General features: G+C 40.0%; 3 long non-coding RNA genes across 4 annotated transcripts; 2 read left to right on the top strand and 1 right to left on the bottom strand.

Moving 5' to 3' along the window:
• The first annotated feature begins 41 nt into the window (after nucleotides 1–41).
• LOC148054802 (uncharacterized) lies at nucleotides 42–4,826 on the top strand. Its single transcript, XR_015706381.1, has 2 exons — nucleotides 42–199; nucleotides 3,607–4,826. It is a non-coding gene; the product is annotated as an uncharacterized LOC148054802 (long non-coding RNA).
• LOC148054801 (uncharacterized) lies at nucleotides 3,756–5,605 on the bottom strand. The gene is made up of 3 exons (XR_015706382.1): nucleotides 5,425–5,605; nucleotides 4,906–4,994; nucleotides 3,756–3,884 (listed from the first exon to the last, which is right to left on the bottom strand). It is a non-coding gene; the product is annotated as an uncharacterized LOC148054801 (long non-coding RNA).
• A 103-nt stretch (nucleotides 5,606–5,708) lies between these two features.
• On the top strand, nucleotides 5,709–23,069 carry LOC148054800 (uncharacterized). 2 transcript variants are annotated; one of them, XR_015706379.1, is made up of 5 exons: nucleotides 5,709–5,773; nucleotides 7,973–8,054; nucleotides 16,419–16,577; nucleotides 18,570–18,652; nucleotides 22,053–23,069. It is a non-coding gene; the product is annotated as an uncharacterized LOC148054800 (long non-coding RNA). The 2 variants fall into 2 exon arrangements; XR_015706378.1 differs by having other exon boundaries at nucleotides 19,491–23,069.
• Nucleotides 23,070–23,783: the final 714 nt, after the last annotated feature.

Genomic DNA, 23,783 nt, shown 5'->3' with positions numbered 1-23,783 from the left:
CACTTTCTCGCGTTTATATCTGCTGAACCAAGTCCTTTTTCTTCCCTTGAAACACCGATCTCCCCCAGTCCCTAAACAGATGTGTCAGATAGCCTTTAATGATCTTCTCTTCTTACGACGTAGACATAAGGCAGTTTTCCTAGATATCCCCCCCCCCACACACCCCGGTAAAACGGTATCCTTTAAATCCTGCAGTCAAGTAAGTATATCTGCTGTCTTTTATTAAAACCACTTTACTCTTTTACTACAGTATATAGAGTGGGGTAAATATGCGGAACTCCTCTAGCTTCTATAAAGACATAATTAATTTTAACAAACTTTTTAATTTCTATATTTTCTCTGAAAGCATAGGGCTTATTGCCACAACTTTTCAGTGGAAAGTCATAAACGTACTTTCATTTTGCAATCACCGCGGTCATCTTACAAGACGGTGAAAATTGAAAGGTTGGGGGGGTAGAGAAAGAAATCTTGCATAAAACCCGACATTGCAGTAGGGCTGACAAGACCCACAACTTGCCCTCAAGGAACTCCCCCCCTTCCTTTATATAGAGTGGAAGTGACTTGAATCTGCCCCAGGTTTTCCCCCAGTTCTTTCTTTTGTTGTCAAGTCCAATTGATAAATGGAGTGCAGTAAAACTCTGGAAGAAAAAAAAAAAAAAGCTGAAACCTTCATTTGTGTTCATTTGCATTAAAGTGCTTGGAACAGCTGTTTTCCTTACAGGACCGGGGAGACTCTTATCTGTTTTCTCGTTGTATTTATCCTGCCTCCCAGGGTGAAAGACTAAAGATTAATTGTCTTAAGGTAGAGTCAGCTGTGGGAAGGCTCCCCCCTCCCCATTTTCCCTTCCCTCTGTCTTTTCTTGTGGAGGTGAGGGTGATTTCGGGAAGGGGTTGTTTACTGGTAAGCCAGGGAAGCAAAGGCGGTACCCGGTACATGTGTAAAACAGGCAGCGCACCGACGGGAAAAGCGGGGGGAAGGAGAGGGGGAACAGCACAAACCCCATTCTTTCTGGCTGAAGTAGAAGCATCAGAGGGTAATTTAATTAGTAACTTCAGAGGACAGCTTTTTTTCTTTTTTTTCTTTTTTTTTTTTTTCGCTCAGCCTTTGGAATGAGATTTAAATCACACTCAGTACTGTAAACTTTTTATGTAGAAGCTTGTAAAAAAATCAGCCCCAAGACATCCCCTCCCCCTTGCCCCCTCCAAAGCATTTCTGAGCCATGAGAGCTTATTCCCTGCGCTTAAGGCACGCAGAAAACGATTCCCGGCGAGGGTCTCGGAGTTGGGATGCACACGCGTAGGATCGGGCGGGCGGCGGGGCTGCAGCTTGAAAGCGGTGCGCAGTTTTTATTTTGGCTGCTGCGGGCTCCTTTCCTCTCTTGAGCTGAAGAAGATGGATTCCGTCCTGCTCGTTACCTTCGCGAGGGATCCTTGTTTAATGAGTCCGTGCAGACGGTTTGCTGTTTGGCATTTACTTGTGTAGTCTTGTTGAAGTTTTGGTGGCCGTTGTTTTTATTCTCCTTTAAAAAAAACCCAAACCAACAAACCAAAAACCTAAGGGTTGGAACCCGTCTTCCTCCTCTTACAAAGGAAAACTGTAACTTAAAAAAAAGGAGAGCAAAGGAGGAATTAATTAACAAGTGCCAGTCCACACTTTCCTTTACCTACCAGCTATTGGCAAGCATGTCAAGTCGATTTTATTTGCACACAATGGAAATGATTTATTTTCTCTTAAAAAGGAGTGGGCTGGCAGATATTTGAGGAGGAGAGGAGAGCGAGAGAGGAAAAAAAGTTTGAAAATGCCTTGAACTATTCACTGTCGAGATGGCTAATCAGTATTGAGGCTCGAGGGCACTCGGGCAGCTTTTCAATGCGGTTTTCCTTTCATCTCAAGCTGGATGGAGGCGCTCAATTAAAAGCCTATCAGTTTGTAAGTAAATCAACGCCTATCAAAGTTGTCACATCAAACAAAACGATTATTATTGCAGCCCGCCTCCCCTATTAATCTCCCTCTAAAATAATCCGCTTGACAGGTCAGGCTGGCGAGCTGCAAACCCTGGTCAGGATCACCCAAAAACCCGGACTGACTATTTTTCCCTCGGGAGAGGGAACTGCAGAAACCTCGGCACCAGCGTGCCTGCTCTGCGAGCTTGCTCTCTCGCCATTTAAGTGTCAGCTTCTGTAGATCATGTTGGAAAAGGGCGTTTAGTCTTTTAAACTGAACAGCAACAACCCTACAGGCCCTTTAGTTTGGTGGTTTTTTTATTTTTTTTTTCTTTCCACCCCCTCTCTTTTCTATCGTTTAGAGCAAGGTTAAGCTTGTAATTAACAGAAACGTAGTTGCTGAGTTGTGTCTGGGTTGTATTTCCATGCGTAACACAATTCAGCTACCTGTCTGTCCGTCCTGTGCATCAAATTTATTTGCTTTGGTAGTGCTTGCGTTTCACTATCTACCCCAAGGCTTTTATTAAGGTATGCATTGCAATAGATTTTTATAAGCGGTGCATCTCCTTTTTGGTTTGGTTTTTTTTTTTTTTTTTTTTTCCCCTCCTCCCAAGAATGATAATACTTCGGATAAGAAATGCGATGGGTTATCAGAAATACCGCACCACGAATTGTACATTTGGGGAGAGGCGCTATTTTTCTTTTGCCTTTTTTTTTTTTTTTTTTTAATACGAGACTGCATGGGCTCAGATAATAGCTGATGCATCTGCCCAGGTATCCTGCAGAGGTGTGGGGTATTTCTTCCAGAATGTTATTAAAACAAATAGTTTGAATGCTTGCCAACAGAAACTAAGATTTCCAAACCTCTCCCCTGTTTGCATAGTACTTGAAAATATTTACCCTTATGATTGTAATTACTTTCCTAATATATATAAGCAATATATATTTTACTCTGCATGAGATGTAGGTAATCGTTTTATAAGCGGTGATAATTTTAGAGCCATCTTCAAAATAATAGTCACGTTTAAGTGAACGTGAATTTTAGTCGCCAGTGGTACTTTTACTAAACGAGTAGAAAATCACTTGTTTGTTTGTTTGTTTGCTTACTGCTTTCGGAAGTATACCTTCTCCTAAAATGTTTTCGAATGAGTTTGTCTAATTTTGTTCCTTTTGTTACGTTGAGATAAGGAAGAGATTAATGCACCTAATAAAAACCCCCGCGTTTCTCTTTGAAGCCCTTTGATAGATTCCCCTATTGACTTTGTTTCATGTGTGGAAATTTTTACTCCCGTGTTGAAACCCTTTTACAACAGCTATTTTCCAAATCTATCCTCTTTTATGTTTAAGGTGTTTCTTATGCAAACAGCTTTTATTTTAAATAAGCCTTAAGGTAACTTTCTAGAGGGCGAGGGAGAGAGCAAGTCAAACGAGTGTGATGACACGGGAAAGGCTGGGTATGTTTCCTGTTAAGTGCATGGAGATTTTTAGTGTCATTTCACGTTATTAAACGTACTACGACTAAAATGATCGAGCCCAAAGCAAGTGAACGTGTTTCCTATTTCGTATGTATGTACTCGAACTGGTATTTGCTGCCTAGATTTTAAGAGTGAAAAAAGAGTCTTTCAGCTTCTGTAACACCTTGATCTGATCATTGAATCTCAGCAATCGTAAAGACATCTCTGTGTTTGTCTTCTGCGAAAGCCTGGAGGCTACGGGAGAGAATTGTACCAACTAAGCACATATTTGGTTACAGTACTCCTCCAGAAATTAACTGTGGCACGCAAATAGAGGCGATCTTCAGCTTCGTCACTTGGATCCCAAATGTGGAGTGAGTTTATTGACAACTTTGTTATGGAAACTGTGCAGATCAAGCAGATTCGTCTTCAACAGCGTCAGGAATAACGTCTTTTGAGATACGAGGAGAAGTTTTAAGGATATGGCTGGAGAAGACATTGGAACCCCAATAATTAACCTTGTCTAAACACCCAAACGACAAATGAACAATAATCCTTGATGTAATTACAAGAGAGCTACGTTTGGGCGCGGGGTAGGGGCAGGGAGAAGCATGCAATATATCTTAGCTATCTTCTTGAAACAGTCTGGGTCCACGATCCGAAAAGGTTAAAATAATCTTAATTTTAATAACTATTAGCTTGTTTTCAGTCATCCCTAATGATGCATTTAGGTCTCCTCTAATCCCCACTGCTTTCATCTTTAGCTTTTTACACCCTAAAATTAATTCCACCTAAAGTACATTTTTCATTTTGTACTGTACTAGCGACATGCAAATAATTTACATCAGCGTTCATCAGGACTGTCCTGAAGTGATGGATCATTTTGTTGAGTTGCAGTAAAAGTGCAGAATGATCTATAATGATGTAATATATACATTAAAAGGGTGTCTGGATGATCAGAGTTTTGCTAAAAATGTAAAAGGGCTTTTTGATTGATAACAGGGTTGCTGTTTTTCTGCAAAGGCTGTCACAGGCTGACACAATGCTTGAGTTATTAGGGCAGAGAAGGGCAACCATAAATTTCCAACGTCAGGCAAAAACTCTCTTTATTGTCTATATGATGGATGGGCCTCCGTACTAGACACCAAATACTTCGTATCACCCTTAAATGGGAACACATTTTTCGTGGCCATAATTCATGTTTTTTAAATAGAAAGTTTGAAATGCCTGCCTATATTTCACGATCCTGACATATTTATGAATCACTCCCTGCATGCAAATATAATTATTTAAAGCACTGAGGTGACATATGGGTTAGAAATGTACCAAATGCTGTTAGCGGAGTGATTTTTTTTAATTCCCTAAATTGAACACCATAGAAAACTCTGCCTGTCTGTTCAGATCAATAAAGTCGAAGGTGAAGTTTTACTGATTTTGTCAGTGCCACATACAGATATTCGGTTTTGATTAGGTGAAGCTGACAAAAAGGGAGTCTTTTTGCAATTACCATTAGGTTAATGAAAGAAACACTCATCTTTCTCCTGGCACCCCCGCGCAGGCGTACGCGCTTTCCCCCCTCTCTCGTCGGGCGATGAGCTAGCCGGAGGTAAATTTGACAGGCGTTATTTTTTTTAGAATTTGTTTTCCGTCCAGCAGCGCTCGTTTCGGAGGGAGCGCGGGGCTCCGAGCGGGAGCGGGGGCTCCGCCGCCCCGAGGCCGGGCAGGGCGGCCAGGCGCCCGCCGGGGCTGGGCGCTCCCGCCGCCGTGCCGCCGCGGCTGCCTGCCCCTCTCGCCCTCGCCCCTTCGCGGCGGCCGCAGACGAGCCCGTCTCTCCCGGCGTTCGCCTGGAGCTGCTCCCGGGAAGCCGCCGCCGGCAGAGAAACCCACCGCCTCTCCCCGCCGGCACCGCGCCCCCCCGCCGCCCGCCCGCTGCCCGGCGCCCACCGGCAGCGCGGGGCAGGCGGCGGCGGCGGTCGCCGTCCCGGCGGCGGAGCTGCCCTCCCTGCCGGGCACGGCGCGACGTTACCTGCCGACCTAGGCGGCGGGCTCAGTTCGGTCACACCGACCAGCGGCAGCGCGGATTAGGCGGCCGCTCCGCCGCTGGTTTGTTTTAGTTAATTACGGGGAAAACCATCCCACCCTCCCGGCGGGGAGGCCCGAGCAGCAACGCCTGCAAAAGGACGCGGCGCGGCGCGGCCCGCGGTGCCGGTGCCGCCGCCCCGAGCCGCCGGGCAGCCCCGCGGCCGCCGACACTTCCGCCGGGGCGGGCGGAGCCGTCCGTCTGCGCTCCGCCCGCCGGCTGCGCCCGCCCCCCGCCGCCGGGCCAGGGGGAGCCGCGGTAGCCGAGAGGGAAGGGAAGACGTGCCCGACCCCTAGTAAGTACCGCGGGAAAGTGTTGAAGCGGGTTGGCGCCCGCGGTGGGGCCGGCACCTGGCGGGTGAGGCTCGTCGGCGTGGGCCTGTGCCTCTTGGCGGCGTGCGGTGAGCCCCGGGCACCGCAGCCCCACCGCAACCTGCCCCGCGCTTTGGCTGAGCTCCTCCTGTCTTGGGCTTGTGAGTCCGTAGACCCAGAGCCGCTAACTCAGCCTGAGGGTCTGGCCTGTAACATACACCTTTGTATTTATTTAATTGAAACTTATGTTATTTTCGACAGAGCTCAAGCGATGTGAGCATCAGAATCGCTTGGTATCTTGAATATTTTTTCCCGTGGACTTGTGTGTAAATGTGTAAAATGTTTGCAGTAGTCCAAACTTGCTATAGCAGGCTGACTCTTTGCCCATAAAATGTTAAATCAACCATGACCAGACTCATTTTCCCATGTCAGCCAAGAGGACTCTGTAAATCAACACATTAGGGCTTCACTGGGTAGGAGCTGCGTGTGCTTCATGCAAAATGGCCCTGACAGCCGCTCTCTTGGTGCCGTGGTTGTCAGCCTGTGGCTGACTGCAGAATTGTCATGTGGCAGCAGGAAACCTTGCAGGTAGAGTGCAAAATCATTGGCGATGCAATATGCAAGAGACCGAGGACTGGCACAGCAGAAGAAAATCGTACAGGTTGTTTTACCTTCTGATGTGATTGTGTTTTTAAGACTCACAGGTGTTTTGCAAAGCCACCAGCTTGAATGGCTTCGATGAGCCTGTGCCTCCTGTGAAGGCCTCGTTACTCGTATGGGGGCAGAGATGTTCTGCAGGCACTTCCTACCATCTCAAGATGGAACCCACTTGGAAGCCATTACAGAAAGCTCATCTCAAGGTTATGCAGGGATGTGTGACAGCTATACCTGGATGCCACTGAGCGCAGTGGATAAATACAGGCCATAGGTGACTGTGCAAAAACAACCAGGACAAACTCTCGTCTTTGTTCAAGAAACAAACAAACAAACAAATTGCCCCCCCCCCCCCCCAACTGTAAACAATATGCTGCATTCTGTAGAAAGCCTCAGCCAGCCAGCCCTTATCTAAAGCACTGTCTCTGGGTAAGGGTTCAGTTACTGGAAAGCTTATTTCTGGGTGCTAGTAGGTTGAAAGGAAAAGGAGACATAGTATAGCATTTAACAAAATAATATAACCCCTTACTACCACACAACCAATCCCAATAGTTATACACATTGAATCAGATTAGATTCAGATATCAAGGTAGAGCTTTGTGCTATATTTCATGAAAGGGGCCTCAGCATAGAGAAATCATTATCCGGTGCTCCTTGCTGGATTGCCTCCCACTCAGAGGAGTGACCCAGCTATGACCCAGACTCTGAACACTTGTGTGTAAATTTAATTTTCAGCATTACATCATTTCAACCGGAATCTCACCTCTTTGCTCACTGTTGTGCTATGTGGCTTACCTGGAGGTAAAGAAAGAAAAGGAGAGGAAGAAAATGTGCCAAATATTAGGAAATATAAGTTTAGCTTTAAAGTATGCACATAGCCACTTCTACCCTGTGGTCTAGTGAGACAAAATGCGTAAGCCACCAGTAAGCTGAGAGGAAAAATCACATGATAAGTTTACAATCCTACCAGATGTCAAAAGGAAGAGGGTTACTTATGAAGTGATGATACAAACTCTGCTTACAAATTTTCCTCCGTTTTAAAAAAAAAAAAGTCGGAAGGCATTACTCAAACAAGCGTCTGTAGCAGCATTTCTTCTTGGTCACTACTCTCAATACCTGAAGACGGTCTGAACAATGAAAACTTGTTCTTCAAAATTCAATGTACTTTCTCCTGTGGTTTTTGCATAATTGCTGTTTTTCTCCAGCAAATTTTTGGAATATGAGTTGTATGGAAATCAACAAAAAAATAAAAAAAGTTTTGCATTGTGGAATTTTGCCTGTGAGAATTATCTGTCTCAATGAAGATACATTTTTAAGGGAACTAAAGCCAGTCCTCTTGCGAAGGCTGCCTGTTCTCTGAAACGTTAAAGGATTTGAAGCAGACTAAGAACAAGAAAGAACCAGGCACACACCCTTCCTCATCTAATTGAAATTTTTATTTTTCATTAACTGAGCAGAGAGTTACCCTTTATGTCATTTCTTTCCCATAAAAAACATATTTCTTTCTTCTTTTTCTATTTCATTCACAGAATGTTCATATCCTCAATGGATGACAAAGTATGCGGAAGCATATGAGTGTGAAGAGTTTTTTTCCTGACCAGCTTCATTCAGGTACTCCCACCTCTGATAAATGTACTACCTTTAGTGTCAGGAGTAGAGATTAAAGGCAACAGGAGCTTGGCCAAGGTCACAAGTCCTTACAGTAAATAAGCAGTCTGTTCAAGTAAATTTATTAAATTGTGGCCACAGAAGAACAGAAACCGGACAGAGTTAGCAACTCTTACATTCCATTTCCAGGTTTACCATTAACAGTGTGCAACATTATTGTGTGGCTCTGTATCTGTAAAATGGGGTCCTGGTATTTAGTTATCAATTACAAAGAGTTTTAATGAGCATAAGATAGTAAATGCTTTAATGCATTACCATGGCATAAAAATACAAGAACTTAATCTCATGTTCCCTATAGAAAAGCTCCAACACTATGCAGTGTGTCTTGCTGTATAATAGCAGACTCAAATCAAGAGTATCACCTCATTCCTGTTTAGGGTGCTGTGCTCTCTTGTCAGAATTAAATATGCCGGTGCTGCTGCAAGTTCTATGTTTTGCGTTACTCAGTGACCAGAAACAAACATGCTTCAAGGTTTCTCATTCCTCCGCCGATTTTCAAATTCATGTAATGATGTAATACAATATATGTGTGTAATGATGACATATATTTGGTCCCTTGAATCGGTAGTTGCCACATGTTTCTGTAATATTTGAAGTTAGTGTTCTTGTTGTTTTCTTTAGATTTATACAATATGGTGTTTTTACCCGTGACCTTGAAATCATGAATAAGCTCCATGCTAGTATGACAAAGGTACAAATAGTATTATTGTATAGCTTTGGTAGTCTTGTTTGAATGTTATTAATATACAAGGGTAAAATCAATTAGCAAAACACCATTTTTGAAATGTAATTTATTAACACTGTATAAGAGCATTCTTCGGTTGAATAGCTCTAAGACAGAGATAATATAATAGCATTGTGGCTACTTCAGTTAGGGCTTGCATCTTCCCTCCGTGGACTAAAAGGCAAAATTTTCTCATTTACTGCTACATGAATGAATTGGAGTGTGGTAAGCAGCTGTTTTAGTTCAGTAATCACCCATCGTCTCATTCCCACATTTTTACCATGATCTCAATGGGAAAAAACAAATTTAAGTAGGATGCCTTCATATGTATTATGGGTATTTAATATCAAAGTATGTTAATAAGAAAGAGGAATGGTTGGATCCAAATTATAACATCTAAGAAAAACAGTAAACATTACAACTCAATTAAAAAAGATGCTTCACTTTCCCTGGACTGTTGGTATCCATTTATATCTGTTATTGTTAATAATATTAATAAACCAAAGGAGAAGAAATAAGAACCTGATGCCATTTTTTGTTACTCATCATGAAAACTATGTAGAGTAGATAGGATTTTCAAAAGGATACATTTCTAATTACAGCACTCATATAAACAACCATGGGTCTGTAACGGGCTCTTTACAGTGGAGGTAAAAGTTATTCTTGGCCAGAACTGCCTGCTTCTTTCAATATGCCTCTTAAAACCACTTGTGTAACAAAGACAATGAGAAAAAGTTTCCATGGGGCTCAGTTGTGGTTGTGGAGATAAGTTCATCTTGATTTTTTGGGCTGACATTTGAAATTTCTGTGATTTGGATGGCGTGAAAATCCCTGTCACATGCAGTAGCGAAAGACAAGATTAGCTCAGTCGGGTTCTGGGTGAGCAACCTGGTGTAACCGAGATGTTTAAAGGAAATATGGTTCTTTTCTGTGGCAGGATTGTAGTTCTATTTATATATTTATTCTGGAGTAATGAAAGCAATAACATTTTTACAGTGAATAGTAAATAATCATGGGATGCCAAAATACCCAACCCAGGGTAGGGTATTTTTATGTTTGTAGTATATACACACAAAAAAAGTATTATCTCTTGGAGAAGTGTTGGGCTAAAGATGGTTTGGTATCTTCTACACAGTCTCTGGATAGATCAAATGTTTATCAGTAGTGCCCTTATGTCTTCCCAGATGGCCTAGGTATGCTTTCTTGTGGAATATTATGAAGTGTTCCAGGTGAAAAAATGGTCCGCAGCACCCACAGATTTCTCCAGTTACCTGTCCTCAGCATGGGCACTAGAATATCAGTGGATTTGTTGCACTGGGGACTTTCTAAGACCTTGTAAGGCAGGGTAAATTTCATCCTTATAAGATTAAGAACTGAAACAGACTCCTGAAGTACAGAAAAATTAATTTAACAGTTATAAAGATGTCAAATTGATGACACCAGAGAATGAAGTGCAGAATGTCCTCCTCTGCCTTGCCAGAATAATTAGAGAACAGTTCATTCATATCCTCTCTGTTGATTCTGCAACAACACCAGTTGCGTGACTGGACTTCTGTGACAGAGATGCCCACTAATTCATCTCACAGATTACCTGACAGCTAGAGTGTGGTAACATCTTTGATACAGACTTTGATACAGTAGCCAGTGGCTACTGGCTCCATGTTTCATTTTCTAAATGTAAAGTTATTTGAATTTTTTACCTCTGCTCGTATACTATGTGGCTGATTTTGAATCTTTGCCCTTTTCTGCTAAAGATTTTTAGTTCACCTTTAAGTGACAAGTTCAGATATGACCTTCTTGGCTTTTATCAGTTTAGGTCAAATTGTGAGCAGAGTTTTTTTTGGATTAAAAATGCTTAGTCTTACACCCTTCCATTCCATGTAAAATAAAATTGCCTGAAGATATCCACCATAATCTAATCTATGATATTCTGATAGGTACTGTATACTATCAACTTTAACATTTTTAAATCTTAAGTAAATATCTGCTATCACTATTTAATACAAATAGTTCTGAAAGATTATAAAAATATTTAATGCATAATGCATGTCACTCAGGTATTACTGTCAGTAATGGATGAGGAACAACGTTTGGATAATTTATAAAGGTAGACAAAAACATTTTTCAGTAGTTAGTGTTGTCAGGGTGTTGGTTTCTGATAATAACATTTTGGTCATAATACCTTTTTTAGCATAACTTAAATGACTTTACTTATGCAAATCGGTGAACTAACTTGAGTGCTTTTATTCTACCTGAAACACTGAAAGTGGCTTGCATTATGAAATGTGTATAAAACCAGTTTAGCTCTTTTGCTTGCTTCAAGTCAAACAGTAAAACAGATAACAATGTTTCTTGGTTACAAAGTAAAGGAGCCCTCCCCTCACCCCTGTGTGTGACTTGTGAGGTGCCAAGGAGTTGCAGAGGAACCTTAATGATAACTGGGTTTCCCCTAACAATGGGGAATCCTTAAATGACAGAGATTTACGGAGAGAGCAAATACATCAAGTGAAGAAGGGAACATAGCTCAAGCACATTGTGGGCTGCAGTGGTGCTGAACCTGGTGTGACTGTTCTCGTTGAGGGTGAAACGTCATGCTGGGGACAGGTAAAAAGGTTTTCTTTAGTTTCTACCATGACTTTGAGGTGTGCCAAGCCTATCAAAGGCTGTACCTACCCTGTCAGTTTAAGATGCTCTCAGGCTTTGGTACCCCAGTTGTGCACACTGTTTGTTTTTAGGCTTCCACCTGCAACCAATAATTTCCTTCCTGCTAAGAGAGAGTTTGGGGCCGATTTAACAGCCAGTTCGCTTCATCGGCTGCTGCACTGGGACAATATAGACCCACACTGGGTTTCATTTCCTCTACCCATGTGAGGTATACCAATTATATCCAGAAGGCCTTGGAGATTCATATGTCCCCTTAGTGCCATCAGACATGCACCACAAATTTTATGTCTCATACCAGATTATAGAAATCTGTCTGACTGCAATGCGGCCTTTAATTTTTTAGCCTTCTGACTTACTTTCAATCAACAAATAAACAAAACTATGTTGTTGTAAGGGCACACAGGTAAGAAGTGAGACCTGAGGAGGTTAGGTCTGCTGGAGGTAGCCCAGGCCTATGCTGAGGAAAAGTTTCTTAGTAGTGCACAAGAAGAGGTGACTTGGTGGCACCTCGACATGGCTGGTTCTGACCACAGAGACAAGCAACTTGAAGGATAAACCCTGAAAGCCACCTACTTAAAAGACGAGGAGGTCAGTAAACCACTTGGGTAGCTCTGCATAAGTATCTGCATTATGCTGAGCTGCACTGGATTTCTGACCTGAAGACCACTGCAGAGCCATCTGGGTTCTTTAACTTTTCAGTTTAGGGCCTGATCTCTATGCTAGGCTGGGTGAATGTAGAAGCTGAGCCTCCACAGTTTTCTAGGGACAAAAGGAGAAGGGGCTGTTTTCTGCCTGTCTCACATCTCCAGGGTAGAAGTGGGACAGAAATTCCAGGACGAGACAATAGATCAGCTTGGGTAAGTAAGTGCCCTGATTTTATTATACCTGTTTGAAGTTGGGGAAGGAAGGAGAACATGGGCAGCTTGTAGGGAGTGTATGCTATATGGCAGTGGACAACCAGGCAGAAGGTGGCCATTGCAGAAATTTTCTGCTCAAAGGCCAGAAATGGCTTCAGGAATCCCTTAATTCCATATCACCCACAATCAGGAGAAAAAAAATGACCTCTTTAACCAACAGTTTTGCAGACTTTGTTCATTGCTTGCATAGTATTCACTGTTGTACATGCCTATACACCAACAGTGACACATCTTAGCTCACTAGCAGCCAAGAGCAGTATTGTGCACATCATCACTAGTGCACAGTATGCTTACAACTTAAACTTACTCTGACAACCATCTGCATTTCTGTTCCCACTAGCACCTTCCCCACCTGTATGAAATTTCATAGCACCATTTTCAAAGTGGTCCCACACAGTTATGTATTCCTGAACATAACAACTATAGGTGACAAAAATTCAGGTTATTGAGCTTACATGGGATTCCAGTGGATTCTTCCCTCTCTCTAACATCCCTCTCATGCTTTCCCCTCAGCTTTGTGTATCAGTCATATTGCTGGGTCACTAAGGCATAAGGTCATGTTTCTCTTCTGATGCTGCCACCCTAGCTTGGAAAACATAAGCCTCAGCACATTCCCACAGCCCCTTGAGTAACACGGATGGTCCATTCACTAAGGTAGGAAGGTCACCAATTGCTTTTTGCTGGTGTGTAGTTTCTGGATGTAACACAGCCTCATTTCTAACTTTTTGGATATGGTGGTATTGGAATTCCTTTGTTGGAATTCACGTGGTAAAAGAGGGTGCCCATCTATCCCAAGATAAAACTTCTCAATATAACTGGACATGTTCTTCACCACTTCTGTAGTAATCAGTGTAGGTCAGCAAGACCATAGGTTGGTGTCTCTTTTCATTCATGCAGTTAAAAGAGCCAGGTGGGAGCATCGTACTGGGTGGATGACATGACCTTAGGACCTCTAGCTGATACGGACCACACAGGGTTAGAAAATGGATGTTACAGACTTCCACTATGACATACTGATTTTCCCTCTTGAGGGAGCTGAGGCTGCCAGACACCACAGCGTTATGGCCATCCTCTAGGTATCCTCTAACAGGTTTCTGGAACACTGGGAGCTGCCACTAATTAATTAACTGATACATTGGGTCAGATTGCTTTTACAGAGCATACCTGAGAGGTCACATTAGACACAAAGCATTGATTAAATGATTACAGTATATGCAGAGTACTGGAATGGCCTGTGGCTGGAGCTGGTAAGGGACAGTTGTGGAGCCAGTTTGGAGATCAGCCCATCTACATAAATAGGCCTTGGAGGGTTTTCTCCTACAGGGGCATTCTAGGTATCTGGCTCAGAACCTCAATAACAATCATAGTGACTCAAATTGAAATAACATTAAGCATGCTAGGTGAAGCATGGAAAAAAATGAAGTGCCAGAATGGAGATTGCCTCTACAATCTTGGTTCTGTCTATTTAGTTCATGGACATGATGACAGTCTTGATGATGATAGAACATGAAGATCAAACGGTATCACCTCTGTGTGATCCCTGCCTCATTAGGTGCAAAATCTGCAACAGAGTGAATGCCAAGGGACCATAATTTGTCACTGCCCCTCTGAGAGGAGTGGTAGTATAAAACCAAAATAGCACAATATGGGAAAGTAGCATATTTTTTTCTTCACCCACACAGAACATGCAGAAGTCTGATACAAAATGAGAAACCTGTAGTGGTTTCTGTATCAAGTTAGAGGACTAAAAGCAATAAAGGATTGTAATTTAAGGTAATAATAAAAATGTACTTCTAAAACAGTAAATTTTGAATTCTAGATATTAGTACTGAAGGCACACAGAAAAATTACCCACTTATGATTACTAATACGGGTTATATTTAGGATGTGCACCTGGAAACACATTGGTTTACCATTTTATAATCAGTGACAGCCTATAGTACCTTAGAAACAGGATAAACAGGATGACCTTTCTCTATTCTGTGTATTGAAATCAGAATAGAAAATTGAAATAAGATTATTTTCTAGTGGCATTAGACTGGCAAGTCTGATAGAACTAATGTGATGTGATATTATACGGTTATGTTAATTGGATACCTTCATTTTTACTGTTCAAACAAGCATAAAGTGGCCTGGACCTGCTTTAAGGTAGCCAGCTAAAAAAAAAACCTCTCTAAGTGGTACAAAGCTGAAATTCTGTTCAGTTCAAGATGTTTAGTATGGCTTGGGAGGTGGGGAGAGGCAAGGTTTGTATAGACTATACTTCTATGCTACTGTTTTTTCTTTGGTCTACAAGACCACAGCTTGTGGAACTTCTTGTAGAAATCTCTTGATCATATGTATTCACCTCTCTCCAGGAAGTTTGTAAAGCAATAGCTTGTTTGACAAGAAAAGGTAAAAGTTCTGTAAGAGCCCAAACTTTTGTCCATTACTTTTGCCTTTTATTTTTGTATTTTTTTCATTCTACAAGAGGGAAAAGATTTTTCATTTTTCATTACACATAGAGAAGCAGTTGCCATTCTCGGGTTTTATCCCCATTCCTGAGTGGTATTAGCAAGACAGCTAACCTCTCAAGCTATCCTCAATGTAACTAACTGTAAAATTTGGATATTAATGCCTAATTGAGATGGGTATAGTAGGGCTTAATTGATTATTATATGTAAAATGTCATGAAATTTGCAGGTGAATGACACTTTAGAAATGCTAGGTATGACTTTCTTTATATTTTAAAATAACCAGTATAAATAACACTAAGAACTGTTCATTATGAACAATTTTTACAAACATGTTTACTTATATCTTTCCACTGAAAGACGAATTATAATACTGTACAGTGAATAGAATTTGAAACATTAAAAGTAGAAGGGAATTAACATGCGTTTGCATTCACTAGAAGGGGAAGATGAACACTAATAAAATTTCCTTGTAGATAAAACTTTGAAAATATTATTTTCAATATGTCAGTTTATGGGCCTGTATGATGAAAATACATATATTCCTGTAAGCAGTCATTAAGCTTAAAATGAATCTCTAAAATCTTCCAATGGACTTGTCAAGTCTTTTTGCTCATTTACCTGTTTAGTTGTTGATGAATGTTTTGGTCTCTGTTTTTCTGCTTAAACAGAACAATTTTAAATTAGTACTATAAACCAGATACCCTCAAACATTTCAGGTAACAAAGGATTTTCAGACCTGTGGTTATCTTCTAATTAGAACTTCTTTCTGTTTGTGACAGTGTAGAGAGTTCTGTAGCATCATTAACATATGCATTTTTTCATGATGAAAAATTAACAGCAGAGAAGAACTGAATTTAATATCTTGCTATCCTTTCATATGATTTAACATATGGAATAAGCAGAAATACTCTCCATGCTGCTGCATCTTTGAGGTTATTTCACCAGAGGTTTTTTTTCTTCACTTCATGAAGAGTTTAATGGTTTTTTCAACCCAATTTTTTAAAGTCAGACTTGGACTAAACATAAGATCAAAGAAAGAGGAGAAAAGTATTCGAGTTAGCCATTAGGTCCAAGGTATTCAGGATAGGTAGAGGCTCCACTTGCTGTATCCAGGCTTCTGTATCTGAAGAGCATGTGAAACTGCATTCTGAGATTACGTGGCTTCAGTGCCATGTCTGAGGTGCCAGAGAGCCAGAAGGCTAGGTGAAACCTTTCCTGGCTGTGTATCACCAGTGGCATGTGAACCAGAGTGCACGTTCTCAAGAGAAGAAAATGAAGTTTTAATTCCTAAAAACCTTAGTAAATTATCAATAAATATTTTAATAGGAGGTTAATGAATTGATGTAAGGTTAAGCAAGCCAACAGACACTGCTTATAGCCATCCACGACTGCTACTGCATAACCTCATCTTGAACACATGGTTCTCAGGCTGTAAAATTTTGCAGGTTCTCTTACTTACTGGTTGGTAGTGCTTTGAAAACTATTTACAAACAGAACCTTCTTATAAAGTACACTCTAATGGTTGTTTCTTTCTTTCTCGTTTCAGTAGGGAAGTCTAAGACAGCTGACAAACTGGGAAAAAATGCTAGAGACTTGGCTGGCTAATCTGGATATTTCTATCCCTTCATCGTGAGAATTAACTGTGCATATTTCTCAAGAGTTTTGAGCTGAGAATAAAGAAGTTTTGTTGGTTACTGCCAGTTCTGTAAGAGCTCAATTTGCAAAGCTGTGTTTTATTCCTCTGTCCTGTAGTCCTGATCCATGATGATATTTGTTATGACAGCTTCGTTTTTGCTGGGTTCTGTCACATAAATCGAGTTACTCCACCAAAAATAAACAAAGTTTTTTTTTTTTCTCAGAGAGAGAGGAAAACAATTAATTTGCAAAAGTTTTATGAATAATAATACTGTAAACTTCCTGAACCTTTTTTCTTTGGCTTGGTATGAAGTCTTTTGTAATATTGCTGTGACTGAATTTTAAAAACACAGCATCATCTGTGACTAGACCTCTTTTAGCCTTCACTTTTTATTACAGAATTCACCCAGCCTTGTCTTAACAAGGTACAGAATCTTCAGTAAGTGACCCAAATGTAGCATGGTAGTCTAACTCACTACGTAATCATGTGAACTATTATGTCACTCAGTTACACCGGTATAACCATTACTAGAAAGAAATCCCAAACCAGAACCTTGTGGTGTTTTTTGGTTTTGGCAAGTTAATGGTATGGAAATATGCTACACTGTCAACTTCGACATTGAAGTCACACACCATCATGGTGTGACTCATGCTATCTCAGTGTTGATCTGGAGACAAAGGCTGGGAGAGTTTGAAGTGGTTTTATTCTCTATGTCCATTCAGTCATTGCTTTTTTTTTTTTCAAATATGCCAAATCTGGTATCTGTTTCTGTGCTGATTTTGTAATGTAGACATCTCTCTGCTAGAACTGAAATAGTTTGTTCCTAACTAGTCATGTATGTTATCCAACACCATCAGCTGATAGTAGCTTTACTCATCTGACTGGGATTCCAGCAAAAAACATAAGCATGAAAAGCTTTATATTTTATTGTTAACAGTTCGTTGTCATCTTTACTTGAGAGCAACAGTTATTAATCTGAAGCTCTGAACTGTTCTCTTGTGATTGTGGAAAAAGTCCCCAGTATGAAGGCCACATATCAGCACATTTTCGGATGCTTTTATATGTATGGAGTCAAAGCTGGATTCCAAAATTAAGACAAGAATTTCCTTAGGTTTAGCATTGGTCTGCCTCTAATAATCTCTGCAGTATAAACAGGAAGTCTCTTTGGTTTTAGTCTGCTATTTCTTTTGTGTTTCTCACCAAAAGAAGGCTTATCAAAATATTTTTTTTTGTTATTTGGACAGATGGCTTGGAGACTAAAACATAACATACAGCTTATGGAGTACAACATTGTTCTCAATGAATGAAGCATTACATTGGCTCAGCTTCTTTCTTTCTTTTCACTTTCCCACTTGGATAGTGGGAAGGGTCTAGAACAGGTTTGTGGAAAGAAGGAGTGGGATAGTATTTGGAAAATTGTGATGAATCTAATCCTAATATCACAGGACTGCTTGACCCAGAAGTTGGAATTTTTTCTCTGTATTTCCTTTTCACAGTAATGACATTTTCTTGTTAAAGAGTGGTTCCTGCAGAAAATATCTTACCAGCTGCACTGGTCTCCTTTGTTCTTCCGCTAGCTTGCACATGATTTTCTAGTTCTTGAAGAACTGAGCATTATGTGACTAAATTGTGTTAGATGCAGGACCGGAGAACTTAGCAAAAATGTCTCGGAGGACCAGCAGGTACTATAGAGGCTACAGTCTACAATTAGGCACTCTTTCTGCTTAATCTTTTCTAGGAAAGGGGATTATGCATGTTATTGGATTTGAAGGATTTCTAAGTTAGTATATTTGCATGCAAGGAGAGTGGAAGAGAGGAGTAAAACACTAAAGTCACCAGCAGGAAGATTCAAGAAGAATCAAATTTAACTAAATCACCTTGAATTCCCATGCATTTTCTCTCATTTTCAAGAAGTGTAAAACCTGTTTCTTGTAGTAGTCAGGTTTACATATCTCTCTATATATTAATTGACAATATATTGCTTGCAGAGACTGTACCTCTGTAAATTTCAGCTTTCAGCTCTTCCCTCTTGCATCATGTGTGTCTGTGTTCTTTTCCTAGTGATGTCTCCAGATGATGCAGAATTAATGCTAGTTGAGCTATATTTATCCCTCCTCACCCAGAAGGATGGGTGGATGAAAGTGGTGAGTAATGGGAAAAGTTGCTGGTTAACAAACTGCAGAGGATGGTGGCTTTTGTTTGAGCTCTGTTCTTTCATAGCCATCCAAATTGTTAGCAACTTCGATATGTTTCTGCAGGAATCTTTGGTACTTAAAAGGTATCATGAAAAATAGCAACTGGCTTTAGAACTGAACAATAGGGAACTAAAACTTCTGCTCCTTAAAATACCGAAGTTATTCCATATTGAACTGTACCATGTTGACTTCTGATTGGACTGTATACCTGCTTACTGCTCTCTTTTCAGCAGCAGTATCATATATCTGTCATCTGTGTGGAAGGCTGTAGTTTTGCCCTTTGCAGGTATAACCAGCTCAAAGATGTAAGATTAAAAAATGGGGCCATGAGAAGCAGGGAAGGAACCTGTTTGCTAATGTCAGGTATTCCCACACCTTGGCTTGAACTCCTTCCTGATCACATAATCTTCTGTCGGGGTAAAGACACCTGTCTTGAGGGGCGTAGGGTCTTAGGGGCATAGGACCCCTTCCAACATGTATTTTCAATAGTATATGCCTATTTATAGATAGGTCTCGCATTATGCAGTGTTGTTGGCAAAATAAGATGCAGATTATGCCTCTTGGGATTAATCAGGTGAATATAGTTCCTTCTGCAAAAGAAACAACCCCCAAAAACACCTCTGGCTGGCCTGGTATTTCAGTTCTACATTGAACTGCCAAGACAGCTAGAACAAGAGAGATCAGCTCAGCTACAAGCTCCTCTGGCCTCTGCAGCCACTTCCTTTGTTGTTTGATCTTTGTATTCAAGCATTTCCTGCAATAATTTTGTTTTGTCTTTGTGTGACAGACAGTCGCTGCCCCAGACATTGTCACAGAGTCCTGAAACAAGAAAACACCTCACTGAACTTCTGAAACCTCAAATCTGTTATTTAGAATAGAACTGCAATGTTGGATGGCCTCAAATTAGACTTTATCCTAGCTTTAATCCTTTTTTTTTCTCCAACTCCAGTTGTTGCATTCTTATGAGCAAGCAAGCATCAATGCACAACAATGTACAGTTGCCTCAGTATTGCAATTTACTTTCCCACGATAATACAGCTAGCCAACCTGAAATTCACCTGTACGTAATGATTGTAGGGAAGCATAGCACTTCAGGTTTGTTGTGAGTCAGTCATCTTAGGGTTTGAAAAAAATAATCTCTGCGTATGTGTGCAACATATAATTATAGGAGAAGAAGGAGCAACAGCTTCCATACAAAGATTATTGAATTCTTTCAAATTAAAAAATTCTTATGATCTTTTATTAAGTGCTCTGTGTCTCCATGGTTAGCAACAGGCCTTTGAAACTTGTCAGGAGGATAATCCTGGCATCCTTTATTTGGCTTTATGAAAGAAACATTTAGATTGCATGAATTGTAAGCTACTGAAAAATACCATTTCTTGTCCTTGATTTGTGCTATACATTTAGTTTTGGCAACATGTCAAAATCCTGCAATAATGTACAGAGCTTGCGGATGCCCCATGTCAGCATCTTTCTTCTGCGTGCTATATACTCTAAGTGGGACACACAAAGAATTGTAATCACCCTTCAGCTAGGAATATCCTTTTGCCTGCAAGTGTTGTCCACTGGGAGCAGAGAAATAATGGTTCTACACTTGCTTCTTTTCCTGACTGGAAATAATATTTTTTATTATATAATACCTACTGTGCATTTACACCAAATAGGACAAACCAAGACAAAGTATTGCCTACAGTTAGAGTATCAGCCTAGGTCTTGGGAGGTGTAGGTTCAGTTCCCTAGCTGACTAGAGATAATGAACATAAGTTTTTATACAAATAAATTAGCCTTCCTGTGCCTCGGTTCCTTTTCTGTAGGATGGGAAGAAGAGGAGTTTTCTCTTTTCCTGGTATAGGGTGAGAATAAATGCATTCAAAAATGCTAGGTGCTTTAGTAATACAGTGTATTGAAGAACTTAGTGATATTTTACTTGGTTGAGTTAAATTTAATTAGCTCTGTTCATTCTATAGTCTAAAGAAAACAGACTCCCATATGTGAAAAAAAACCCCACAAACGCAACAAAACCAACCCTGTACCATAACATATATTATGAGAAGGCAGAATTAAATTGCATAATGAATTGTTGCTATGTCTTAGCTGCTGAGCGCGTCACTTATTAAATGTAATTCTAGCCTAATAGCTGTAGTGTGCTATATAATGTAACATAAGGGATTTTTAATTGTATTTGGGCCATACCATGGTCGACAAAACTGTCATTAACTTTAGTGGAAGCCAGATGAGATTACTGGATAAAAATTTCAGGAAAGTTTGTTTTTTTTTTTTTTCCTTCTGTCATCAAAGCTTTTAGGTTGTTCTGGTTTTTGAAGACTCTTAGCTTATAGTATATTGCATTATAAAGCCTATACAAAAACTTACCTTAAAAGAATGCTAACACGATTACAAAGTGAAGCTTTTCAAAGACATCAGAAAATGCTGATCTTCAAGGTGCCTTTGCAATAACACAGTGAGCAAACTTATGTCAGAGCTGCATTTATTCACAATCCCATGTAGCCTCACTGTGCTCATACCACACTGCTGCCATATGATAGGAAAGTAATAATTAAATATATCCCAGAGGTGGTTTTAGACATAATTCTGCTTTGCCTGGGGACAGGGGAGGAATCAAAGAGCCAAAATGCAAGAGCTTTTCTTAGGAAATATATCAGATTGGACACTCTGCTTCTGCGCTGCAGAACACAAAGTCCTTTTAAAGGATAAAAAAGCAAAGACTCTAGATTAAAGTAAAAATATTAGCCCTCTTTTCTCTGGTAGGAGTCCCCAAAAGAATGGAAAAATGTAAATCAAAGCCATTAATTAACAGGAGGAAACTCAAAGCAAACTCATAGGTATTATATGGGCCCATGGTAGTATGGGATAACCAATTTTCATTGGCTGCTTTTATGGACAAATGCATCCTGCAGAGTTTCAAACACACAAGTGTGGGCATACACTTCTGGAAAAAAAAAATCACTCTACTGTAATTTTAGTTCAGCAGCGAAAGAAAGAAAGAATTTGGCTGTCCTTATCTTCAAGTTTTATAGCACTATATCACACTGTCACACTAATATAGTTCAAGAAAAGGGGTACTAGTGTATTGAGTGTACATGCATAACTTGCTTTTCAGATCCCTTTAACTTGTTTATCATTGGCTGTTAAATGTCTTTGTAAGTGGGAATATAAGAAGTATGTTGGAGATAGGAAAAGAGAAACCTAATTTCCAGCAGTTCAGTTTAGGAATGGCAAATGATGTCATCATTACTGCATTTCTTTCTGTCATTGTTAATAAGATTAAACTACATACTTTGTTCTGTTTTATCCTCTTTCCATCATTTTTTTCCTGTGTGTTTCACAGCAGAGAGTGCTAGTGATGTTATTTCCTGGGAGACATCTGAAGTTATTAGTCTGGACATTAAACACCATCCTCAACTGTTTGCGATTAAAAACAGGTGCAAGTGAAGCTATGTATGAATAACATGTTCCTCTGCTAATACAGACAAAAATGCCTGTACTACAGTCAATCTCTTTCAGCTGAATTGATCCAGTTTGTATTAAACGTCGTATTGCTGTGGATACCTATCAACAAATATTTGTAGACATTTTCATTGTAAGCATCAACAAAATTAGTTATATGGGTAAACTCTGAGCCAAATTTTCTGATGGTCAAGTTGGAAGAATTCTGTGACTTGGCTGAGATTTTTTTTTGCTTCAGAAAACTCAGTTTGTTCAAGCACACCATTTTGCCAGGAGAAATTGTATTTTTTTTAAGACAATACGTTGTTGTTTGACTTATTCTGAAATGTAAGATGATTGTATTCACGCACATGCAGACATAAATGCATAGTGTGCTGTAAGCTGGAAAACAGATCATTTTGATTAACTCAGTCTGAAATATTTTTATAACTTTCAGTTAATAAAACATTCAGGATTGCTACTTTTTCCTTTTATAAACTTTCAATGTTCTGTTAAGATAGGAGAACAATTGTATACATAGGTTTTCTATAAAATTATATAATTCATTTGGTGCTTGCTGCTGTGCCAAATCTACTGGCATGTATTAGCTAATTATTGTAATCAGTTGGTCAATGAGATTTCATAATTGTAGCTGTGTATACATTTTAGGCTAATGACTGCTAAAATGACTTAAAGCTCTGTTATTATGTGAAGAACTTAGAAAAAGGGACAGATCTGATGGGTAGCTACCATGGTCCCAATACATCGCTTCCAAGTCGTTTGGAGGATGGTTTACAGGTATTATCTTATTTTAAACATCTAGTGCTCTTTATTCAAGGAATGGGTCTGCTCAATTTGTAATATATGTATGTGTGTGTATATATAAAAAATATACTGACTGTATTAGTAACTCATTTCTTGTAGCTATACACAAGAAAACTTTATTTATTTATTAAAAAAAAAAAAGTTGGTTTTGTCTGTATGTAACTCATAAATCAAGCAGTTTTGGCAATATTTGTTAAAAATCTAAGGAAATCATATTTGAATGGCCCATACAGAAGTGCTACCTTTACTTGTAAAGGCAGCTCGATCAAAGCTAAAGAAAACATTCAGATGATTCAGGTTGTGTGGGGCCAGGACTCAAGAAGGTAGTGTTTTGGGATGCTCAGAAGAATGAATATATATTGTAAGGTGAAAAACATTATAAAACCAGAGGCAGCCTCACAATCATCTAGAATCTGTGCTATAAAGTGACACTGATGATCAGCAGGCTCAAAAGCTAAAAAAGCCCTCCTGTATTTATATAGCACTGTAATGTATTTTAGCTCCATAATAACATGAGGCACAAACTAATGAGAGCATTGACTCATAGGTTTGAAATCTGAGACAATGTTATAACTTCGTTACAATTTCAGATTAGATGTTACAAAATACTCCTTCAGCAGTAGACAGTTGCAGCTGTGAGTTTTCATTCCTTTTGAAAATTGTGTGCAGGTGATGGGTGCTTAGAAATTAAGGAATAAAACAGAGACTCCGAAAAAAACAAAGTTTGAGAAATTTGCCAGTCATCCTGCAGGAAACTGGCAGCAGAATTAGGACTTTCAAGATGTAAGTTTTCAAAGTCTAGGGAAGC

The sequence above is a fragment of the Nipponia nippon genome, unplaced genomic scaffold, assembly GCF_047370975.1.
Source record: "Nipponia nippon isolate SJK-2023a ecotype South Korea unplaced genomic scaffold, ASM4737097v1 scaffold_3, whole genome shotgun sequence".
Lineage (NCBI taxonomy): Eukaryota > Metazoa > Chordata > Aves > Pelecaniformes > Threskiornithidae > Nipponia > Nipponia nippon.
Note: the sequence above shows the minus strand (reverse complement) of the source record. Positions and strands in the feature narration are given on the sequence as shown.